We start from the raw sequence: 10,000 nt of genomic DNA on the forward strand, positions 1-10,000 counted from the left end.
GCTCTCTCGTGCCACTTTCCGAGTATACAAGAGCTCTTTGGAATTCCTTTGTGTTCGTGGTGCGGTCACACCAGCGCTAATACACCGGATCCCATCAGAACTCCGCAGTTAAGCGCGCTTGGGCCAGAACAGTACTGGGATGGGTGACCTCCCGGGAAGTCCTGGTGCTGCACCCTTTTGCATGCTTGTTTCGAGACCGTGGCATGGAAATCCCCTCGGATCACGTCTCGACTCTCCAACGCCGACATCGTGGTAGGAAACCCCCTCGCCTTGCCATGACGCGGCGCCTCCTCTCCTCGTCGCGATTGTCTTTGCGTACGTCGTGCCTGGCCCCTCCCTCTGCCTCGCTCTCACGTGATACCCCCTCCTCAAGATGCGAGGTATTTTGGGAGCGGAGGGTGTGCCATGTTGTGGGGGGGTTCGGTGGAGCGGGGTTTTTCCGAGGAGGGAGGGCGTGCCATGTTGCGCGGGCGGGTTGTTGGAGCGGGGATTTCTGAGGAGGGAGGGTGTGCCATGTCGCGGGGGGGTGCCATGTCGTGGGGGGGTTTCTTGAGGAGGTCCGTCGGGGGGTGGAAGGTTCCGTGTCGCGGGAGGGGGTCGTGTGCAGTGGGGTGTGTGTGCCGTGTCATTGCGGAGCGCGATTTCTTAGGAGGGAGGGTGTGCCATGTCGTGGGGGGGTGAGGTGACGTGCCGTGGGTCGAGCGGGGTTTTTGGAGGTGGGGTGCGCGGGGGATACGCCGCGTCGTCGGGGGGTGCGGTGGGGTGGAGGGTGCGCCGTGTCGTGGGGGGGTGACGCGGGGTGGGCTGGGTCGAGCGGGGTTTTTGGAGGCGTGGCGGGGTCGTGTGGATGGAGCGGGGTTTTTCGAGGTGGGGTGCGGGGGGGATGCGCCGCGTCGAGGGGGGGTGCGGTGGGGTGTGCCGTGACGCGGGGTGGGGTGGTGTGGATGCAGCGGGTTTTCCGAGGTGGGGTGGGGTGGTGTGGATGCAGCGGGTTTTCCGAGGTGGGGTGCGCGGGGGCGTCGTGGGGGGGTGACGCGGGGTGGGGTGGGTCGAGCGGGGTTTTCGGAGGCGTGGAGGGAGCGGGGTTTTTCGAGGTGGGGTGCGGGGGGGGCGTCGTGGGGGGGTGCGGTGGGGTGGGGGGGTGCGCCGTGTCGTGGGGGGTGACGCGGGGTGGGGTGGGTCGAGCGGGGTTTTCGGAGGCGTGGCGGGGTGCTGTGGAGGGAGCGGGGTTTTTCGAGGTGGGGTGCGGGGGTGCGCCGTGTCGTGGGGGGGGTGACGCGGGGTGGGGTGGGTCGAGCGGGGTTTTCGGAGGCGTGGAGGGAGCGGGGTTTTTCGAGGTGGGTGCGGGGGGGGCGTTGTGGGGGGGTGCGCCGTGTCGTGGCGGGTGACGCGGGGTGGGGTGGGTCGAGCGGGGTTTTCGGAGGCGTGGCGGGGTGCTGTGGAGGGAGCGGGGTTTTTCGAGGTGGGGTGCGGGGGGGCGTCGTGGGGGGGTGCGCCGTGTCGTGGGGGGGTGACGCGGGGTGGGGTGGGTCGAGCGGGGTTTTTGGAGGAGAGGTGGGGTGCTGTGGATGGAGCGCGGTTTTTCGAGGTGGGGTGGGGGGGGGGGGGGGCGTCGTGGGGGGGTGCCCTGGGGTGGGGGGTGCGCCGTGACGCGGGGTGGGGTGGGTCGAGCGGGGTTTTTGGAGGAGAGGTGGGGTGCTGTGGAGGGAGCGCGGTTTTTCGAGGTGGGGTGCGGGGGGGCGTCGTGGGGGGGTGCGGTGGGGTGGGGGGGTGCGCCGTGTCGTGGGGGAGTGACGCGGGGTTGGGGTGGTCAAGCGGGGTTTTTGGAGGAGAGGTGGGGTGCTGTGGAGGGAGCGGGGTTTTTCGAGGTGGGGTGCGGGGGGGCGTCGTGGGGGGTGACGCGGGGTGGGGGTGGTCGAGCGGGGTTTTTGGAGGAGAGGTGGGGTGCTGTGGAGGGAGCGCGGTTTTTCGAGGTGGGGTGCGGGGGGGGGCGTCGTGGGGGGGTGCGGTGGGGTGGGGGGGTGCGCCGTGTCGTGGGGGAGTGACGCGGGGTTGGGGTGGGTCGAGCGGGGTTTTTGGAGGAGAGGTGGGGTGCTGTGGAGGGAGCGGGGTTTTTCGAGGTGGGGTGCGGGGGGGCGTCGTGGGGGGTGACGCGGGGTGGGGGTGGTCGAGCGGGGTTTTTGGAGGAGAGGTGGGGTGCTGTGGAGGGAGCGCGGTTTTTCGAGGTGGGGTGCGGGGGGGCGTCGTGGGGGGGTGCGGTGGGGTGGGGGGGTGCGCCGTGTCGTGGGGGAGTGACGCGGGGTTGGGGTGGGTCGAGCGGGGTTTTTGGAGGAGAGGTGGGGTGCTGTGGAGGGAGCGGGGTTTTTCGAGGTGGGGTGCGGGGGGGCGTCGTGGGGGGTGACGCGGGGTGGGGGTGGTCGAGCGGGGTTTTTGGAGGAGAGGTGGGGTGCTGTGGAGGGAGCGCGGTTTTTCGAGGTGGGAAGCGGGGGGGCGTCGTGGGGGGGTGCGGTGGGGTGGGGGGGTGCGCCGTGTCGTGGGGGAGTGACGCGGGGTTGGGGTGGGTCGAGCGGGGTTTTTGGAGGAGAGGTGGGGTGCTGTGGAGGGAGCGGGGTTTTTCGAGGTGGGGTGCGGGGGGGCGTCGTGGGGGGTGACGCGGGGTGGGGGTGGTCGAGCGGGGTTTTTGGAGGAGAGGTGGGGTGCTGTGGAGGGAGCGCGGTTTTTCGAGGTGGGAAGCGGGGGGGCGTCGTGGGGGGGTGCGCCGTGTCGTGGGGGGGAGACGCGGGGTGGGGTGGGTCGAGCGGGGTTTTCGGAGGCGTGGAGGGAGCGGGGTTTTTCGAGGTGGGTGCGGGGGGGGCGTTGTGGGGGGGTGCGCCGTGTCGTGGCGGGTGACGCGGGGTGGGGTGGGTCGAGCGGGGTTTTCGGAGGCGTGGCGGGGTGCTGTGGAGGGAGCGGGGTTTTTCGAGGTGGGGTGCGGGGGGGCGTCGTGGGGGGGTGCGCCGTGTCGTGGGGGGGTGACGCGGAGTGGGGTGGGTCGAGCGGGGTTTTTGGAGGAGAGGTGGGGTGCTGTGGATGGTGCGCGGTTTTTCGAGGTGGGGTGGGGGGGGGGGCGTCGTGGGGGGGTGCCCTGGGGTGGGGGGTGCGCCGTGACGCGGGGTGCGGTGGGTCGAGCGGGGTTTTTGGAGGAGAGGTGGGGTGCTGTGGAGGGAGCGCGGTTTTTCGAGGTGGGGTGCGGGGGGGCGTCGTGGGGGGGTGCGGTGGGGTGGGGGGGTGCGCCGTGTCGTGGGGGAGTGACGCGGGGTTGGGGTGGTCAAGCGGGGTTTTTGGAGGAGAGGTGGGGTGCTGTGGAGGGAGCGGGGTTTTTCGAGGTGGGGTGCGGGGGGGCGTCGTGGGGGGTGACGCGGGGTGGGGGTGGTCGAGCGGGGTTTTTGGAGGAGAGGTGGGGTGCTGTGGAGGGAGCGCGGTTTTTCGAGGTGGGGTGCGGGGGGGGGCGTCGTGGGGGGGTGCGGTGGGGTGGGGGGGTGCGCCGTGTCGTGGGGGGGTGACGCGGGGTGGGGTGGGTCGAGCGGGGTTTTTCGAGGTGGGGTGCGGGGGGGGGGGATATGCGCCGCGTCGTGGGGGGGTGCGGTGGGGTGGGGGGGTGCGCCGTGTCCTGGGGGAGTGACGCGGGGTTGGGTGGGTCGAGTGGGGTTTTTCGAGGTGGGGTGCGGGGGGGGGGGGGGGGATATGCGCCGCGTCGTGGGGGGGTGCGGTGGGGTGTGGGGGGTGTGCCGTGTCGTGGGGGGCTGACGCGAGGTGGGGTGGGTCGAGCGGGGTTTTCGGAGGCGTGGTGGGGTGGTATGGAGGGAGCGGGGTTTTTCGAGGTGGGGTGCGGGGCGGCGTCGTTGGGGGGTGCGGTGGGGTGGGGGGTGCGCCGTGTCGTGGGGGGGAGACGCGGGGTGGGGTGGGTCGAGCGGGGTTTTCGGAGGCGTGGTGGTGTGGCGTGGAGGGAGCGGGGTTTTTCGAGGTGGGGTGCGGGGGGGGGCGTCGTGGGGGGGTGCGGTGGGGTGGGGGGTGCGCCGTGTCGTGGGGGGGTGACGCGGGGTGGGGTGGGTCGAGCGCGGTTTTTCGAGGTGGGGTGCGGGGGGGGGGGGATATGCGCCGCGTCGTGGGGGGGTGCGGTGGGGTGGGGGGGTGCGCCGTGTCCTGGGGGAGTGACGCGGGGTTGGGTGGGTCGAGTGGGGTTTTTCGAGGTGGGGTGCGGGGGGGGGGGGATATGCGCCGCGTCGTGGGGGGGTGCGGTGGGGTGTGGGGGGTGTGCCGTGTCCTGGGGGGCTGACGCGAGGTGGGGTGGGTTGAGCGGGGTTTTCGGAGGCGTGGTGGGGTGGTATGGAGGGAGCGGGGTTTTTCGAGGTGGGGTGCGGGGCGGCGTCGTTGGGCTGTGCGGTGGGGTGGGGGGTGCGCCATGTCGTGGGGGGGTGACGCGGGGTGGGGTGGGTCGAGCGGGGTTTTCGGAGGCATTTGTGGTGTGGCGTGGAGGGAGCGGGGTTTTTCGAGGTGGGGTGCGGGGGGGGCGTCGTGGGGGGGTGCGGTGGGGTGGGGGGGTGTGCCGTGTCATGGGGGTGACGCGGGGTTGGGTTGGGTGGGGGAGTGACGAGGGGGGAAGGGGCGAAATTTGGAGGGGAGGGCGAATTTTTGGGGCGGGGGGGGAGGGGTGGGGTGGTGTGTGTTGAGGGGGGGGCGAAATTTCGAGGGGGGGAAGGGGAGGGGTGGTGTGGTGTGGTGTGTGTTGAGGGGGGGGGGTGGGGTGGTGTGTGTTGAGGGCGGGGGGGGGATTTTTCTGGGGGGGGGGGAGGGGTGGTGTGGTGTGGGGTGGTGTGTGTTGAGGGGGGGGGGGCGAATTTTTGGGGGGGGGGGGGGGGTGGTGGGGTGGTGTGTGTTGAGGGGTGGGCGAAATTTGGAGGGGGGGAAGGGGAGGGGTGGTGTGGTGTGTGTTGAGGGGGGGGGGGGGGATTTTTGAGAGGGGGGGGAGGGGTGGTGTGGTGTGTGTTCAGGGGGGGGGGGAAAGGGTGGGGAGGTGTGTATTGAGGGGGGGGGGCGAATTTTTGGGGGGGGGGGGAGGGGTGGTGTGTGTTGGGGCCGGGGGGTGGGGGGGCAAATTTTGGAGGGGGGGGAGGGGTGGTGTGGTGTGGTGTGTGTTGAGGGGGGTGGCCGAATTTTTGGGGGGGGGGGGGGGGGTGGGGTGGTGTGTGTTGGGGGGGTGCGAATTTTTTGGGGGCGGGGGCGGGGGAGGGGTTGGGTGGTGTGTGTTGAGGGGGGGGCGAAATTTGGAGGGGGGGAAGGGGAGGGGTGGTGTGGTGTGTGTTGAGGGGGGGGGGGGGGAGGGGTGGTGTGTGTTGAGGGGGGGGGGGTGGGGAGGGGTGGTGTGGCGTGGTGTGTGTTGAGGGGGGGGGCGAATTTTTGGGGGGGGAAGGGGCGAAATTTGGACGGGGGTGCGAATTTTTGGGGGGGGGGGAGGGGTGGGGTGGTGTGTGTTGAGGGGAAGGTGAAATTTGGAGGGGGGGAAGGGGAGGGGTGGTGTGGTGTGGTGTGGTGTGTGTTGAGGGGGGTGGCCGAATTTTTTTTGGGGGGGGGGTGGAGTGGTGTGTGTTGGGGGGGGGGGGGGGCGAATTTTTTGGGGGCGGGGGGGGGGGAGGGGTGGTGTGGTGTGTGTTGAGGGGGGGGGGGGGGAGGGGTGGTGTGGTGTGGTGTGGTGTGTGTTGGGGGGGGGGTGGGGGTGGTGTGTGTTGAGGGGGGAGGGGTGGGAAATTTTTGGGGGGGGGCGAATTTTGGAGGGGGGGGGGAGCGGTGGTGTGGTGTGGTGTGTGTTGAGGGGGGGTGGGCGAATTTTTGGGGGGGGAAGGGGCGAAATTTGGAGGGGGGGGCGAATTTTTGGGGCGGGGGGGGAGGGGTGGGGTGGTGTGTGTTGAGGGGGGGGCGAAATTTCGAGGGGGGGAAGGGGAGGGGTGGTGTGGTGTGTGTTGAGGGGGGGGGGTGGGGTGGTGTGTGTTGAGGGGGGGGGGGGGCGAATTTTGGAGGGGGGGGGAGGGGTGGTGTGGTGTGGTGTGTGTTGAGGGGGGGGGGCAATTTTTTGGGGGGGGGGGGGCAAAATTTGGAGGGGGGGGGGGGGGGGGTGGTGTGGTGTGGTGTGTGTTGAGGGGGGGGGGGGGGATTTTTGAGGGGGGGGGGGGGAGGGGTGGTGTGGTGTGTGTTGAGGGGGGGGAGGGGAATTTTTGAGGGGGGGGGGAGGGGTTGTGTGGTGTGTGTTGGGGGGGGGGGGGTGTGTTGGGGGGGGGGGGGGGAGGGGTGGTGTGGTGTGGTGTGTGTTGAGGGGGGGGGGGGATTTTTGAGGGGGGGGGAGGGGTGGTGTGGTGTTTGTTGAGGGGGGGGGGGGTGGGGAGGTGTGTATTGAGGGGGGGGGGCGCAAATTTTGGAGGGGGGGAGGGGGTGTGTGGTGTGGTGTGTGTTGAGGGGGGTGGCCGAATTTTTGGGGGGGGGGTGGGGTGGTGTGTGTTGGGGGGGGGGCGAATTTTTTGGGGGCGGGGGGGGGAGGGGTGGGGTGGTGTGTGTTGAGGGGGGGGCGAAATTTGGAGGGGGGGAAGGGGAGGGGTGGTGTGGTGTGTGTTGAGGGGGGGGGATTTTTGAGGGGGGGGGAGGGGTGGTGTGGTGTGGTGTGTGTTGAGGGGGGGGGGGGGGATTTTTGAGGGGGGGGAGGCGTGGTGTGGGGTGATGTGGTGTGGTGTGTGTTGAGGGGGGGGGGCGAATTTTTGGGGGGGGAAGGGGCGAAATTTGGACCGGGGGGGGCGAATTTTTTGGGGGGGGCGGGAGGGGTGGGGTGGTGTGTGTTGAGGGGAAGGCGAAATTTGGAGGGGGGAAGGGGAGGGTTGGTGTGGTGTGGTGTGGTGTGTGTTGAGGGGGGGGGGGGCGAATTTTGGAGGGGGGGGGGGGAGGGGTGGTGTGTGTTGAGGGGGGGGGCCAATTTTTTGGGGGGGGGGGGCAAAATTTGGAGGGGGGGGGGGAGGGGTGGTGTGGTGTGGTGTGTGTTGGGGGGGGGGGGGGAGGGGTGGTGTTTTGTGAGTTGAGGGGGGGGGGGATTTTTGAGGGGGGGGGGAGGGGTGGTGTGGTGTGTGTTGAGGGGGGGGGGATGTGGTGGTGTGTGTTGAGGGGGGGGGGGGGGGGGGGGAATTTTTGGGGGGGGGGGAAATTTTCGGGGGGGGGGGAGGGGAGGTGTGGGGTGGTGTGTGTTGAGGGGGGTGGGGGGCGAATTTTGGAGGGGGGGGAGGGGTGGTGTGGTGTGGTGTGTGTTGAGGGGGGGGCCAATTTTTTGGGGGGGGGGGGGGGGGGCAAAATTTGGAGGGGGGGGGGGAGGGGTGGTGTTTTGTGTGTTGAGGGGGGGGGGGGGAATTTTTGAGGGGGGGGAGGGGTGGTGAGGTGTGTGTTGGGGGGGGGGGGGGGTGGGGTGGTGTGTGTTGGGGGGGGGGGGGATTTTTGGGGGGGGGGAGGGGTGGTGTGGGGTGGTGTGTGTTGAGGGGGGTGGGGGGGGGAGGGGTGGTGTGGTGTGGTGTGTGTTGAGGGGGGGGGGGGGAGGGGCGAATTTTTGGGGGGGAGAAGGGGCGAAATTTGGAGGGGGGGGGGAGGGGTGGGGTGGTGTGTGTTGAGGGGGGGGCGAAATTTGGAGGGGGGGAAGGGGAGGGGTGGTGTGGTGTGGTGTGGTGTGTGTTGAGGGAGGGGGGGGGAAGGGTGGGGAGGTGTGTATTGAGGGGAGGGGGGGGGGGGGGGGGCGAATTTTTGGGGGGGGGGGGGAGGGGTGGTGTGTGTTGGGGGCGGGGGGAAGGGTGGGGAGGTGTGTATTGAGGGGGGGGGGGGGGCGAATTTTGGGGGGGGGGGGGGGAGGGGTGGTGTGGTGTGGTGTGGTGTGTGTTGAGGGGGGTGGCCGAATTTTTTGGGGGGGAGGGGTGGTGTGGTGTGTGTTGAGGGGGGGGGGTGGGGTGGTGTGTGTTGAGGGGGGGGGGGGGAGGGGTGGTGTGGTGTGGTGTGTGTTGAGGGGGGTGGCCGAATTTTTTTGGGGGGGGTGGGTGGAGTGGTGTGTGTTGGGGGGGGGGGGGGGGGGCGAATTTTTTGGGGGCGGGGGGGGGGGAGGGGTGGTGTGGTGTGTGTTGAGGGGGGGGGGAAGGGGTGGTGTGGTGTGTGTTGGGGGGGGGGGGTGGGGTGGTGTGTGTTGAGGGGGGAGGGGTGGGAAATTTTTGGGGGGGGGGGCGAATTTTGGAGGGGGGGGGGAGCGGTGGTGTGGTGTGGTGTGTGTTGAGGGGGGGGGCGAATTTTTGGGGGGGGAAGGGGCGAAATTTGGAGGGGGGGCGAATTTTTGGGGCGGGGGGGGAGGGGTGGGGTGGTGTGTGTTGAGGGGGGGGCGAAATTTCGAGGGGGGGAAGGGGAGGGGTGGTGTGGTGTGTGTTGAGGGGGGGGGGGGATTTTTGAGGGGGGGGGGGAGGGGTGGTGTGGTGTGTGTTGAGGGGTGGGGTGGGGTGGTGTGTGTTTAGGGGGGGGGGGGGGGGGGCGAATTTTGGAGGGGGGGGAGGGGTGATGTGGTGTGGTGTGTGTTGAGGGGGTGGGCCAATTTTTTTGGGGGGGGGGGCAAAATTTGGAGGGGGGGGGGAGGGGTGGTATTTTGTGTGTTGAGGGGGGGGGGGGATTTTTGAGGGGGGGGGAGGGGTGGTGTGGTGTGTGTTGAGGGGGGGGGGATATGGTGGTGTGTGTTGAGGGGGGGGGGGAAATTTTTGAGGGGGGGGGAAAATTTTTTGGGGGGGGGGGAGGGGAGGTGTGGGGTGGTGTGTGTTGAGGGGGGTGGGGGGTGAATTTTGGAGGGGGGGGGAGGGGTGGTGTGGTGTGGTGTGTGTTGAGGGGGGGGCCAATTTTTTGGGGGGGGGGGGGGGCAAAATTTGGAGGGGGGGGGAGGGGTGGTGTGGTGTGGTGTGTTTTGAGGGGGGGGGGGGGAGGGGTGGTGTTTTGTGTGTTGAGGGGGGGGGGGGATTTTTGAGGGGGGGGGGAGGGGTGGTGTGGTGTGTGTTGGGGGGGGGGGGGTGGGGTGGTGTGTGTTGAGGGGGGGGGGGGGGAATTTTTGGGGGGGGGGAGGGGTGTTGTGGGGTGGTGTGTGTTGAGGGGGGTGGGGGGGGGAGGGGTGGTGTGGTGTGGTGTGTGTTGAGGGGGGGGGGGGGGGGGGGCGAATTTTTGGGGGGGAGAAGGGGCGAAATTTGGAGGGGGGGGGGGAGGGGTGGGGTGGTGTGTGTTGAGGGGGGGGCGAAATTTGGAGGGGGGGAAGGGGAGGGGTGGTGTGGTGTGGTGTGGTGTGTGTTGAGGGGGGGGGGGGGGAAGGGTGGGGAGGTGTGTATTGAGGGGGGGGGGCGAGTTTTTGGGGGGGGGGGGGAGGGGTGGTGTGTGTTGGGGGCGGGGGGGGGGGGGGGGAAGGGTGGGGAGGTGTGTATTGAGGGGGGGGGGGCGAATTTTTGGGGGGGGGGGGGGGGAGGGGTGGTGTGTGTTGAGGGGGGTGGCCGAATTTTTTGGGGGGGGGGTGGGGTGGTGTGTGTTGGGGGGGGGGGGCGAATTTTTTGGGGGCGGGGGGGGGGGGAGGGGTGGTGTGGTGTGTGTTGAGGGGGGGGGATTTTTGAGGGGGGGGGAGGGGTGGTGTGGTGTGTGTTGACATGACGACGCGACGTGCTCCCCTCCCCTTAACACACCCACGCACCCACCATGACGCCCCCTCAAAAATTCTGCCCCCCTCCCCCCCCCTCTCAACACACACCACACCACCCCTCCCCCCCCCCACCCCCCCTCAAAAATTCGCCCCCCCCCCCCCCCCCCCCCCCCCCCTTCAAAATTCGGCCCCTCTCTACACACACCAACCCCCCCCCCCCCCCCCCCCCCCCCTTCAAAAATTCGGCCCCCCCCCTCCCCCCCCCCCCTCCCCCCCCCCCCCTTCAAAATTCGGCCC

At 69.6% G+C, this 10,000-nt stretch overlaps 1 non-coding gene across 1 annotated transcript; it reads left to right on the forward strand.

The window, feature by feature from the left end:
- Nucleotides 1-57: 57 nt before the first annotated feature.
- LOC148023590 (5S ribosomal RNA) lies at nucleotides 58-176 on the forward strand. The gene has a single exon (XR_015693964.1). It is a non-coding gene; the product is annotated as a 5S ribosomal RNA (ribosomal RNA).
- The last annotated feature ends 9,824 nt before the right edge of the window (nucleotides 177-10,000 follow it).

This window comes from Lygodium microphyllum, chromosome 16, assembly GCF_053477565.2.
Source record: "Lygodium microphyllum isolate KBCC chromosome 16, Lygodium_microphyllum_v1.1.10, whole genome shotgun sequence".
Classification (NCBI taxonomy): Eukaryota; Viridiplantae; Streptophyta; class Polypodiopsida; order Schizaeales; family Lygodiaceae; genus Lygodium; species Lygodium microphyllum.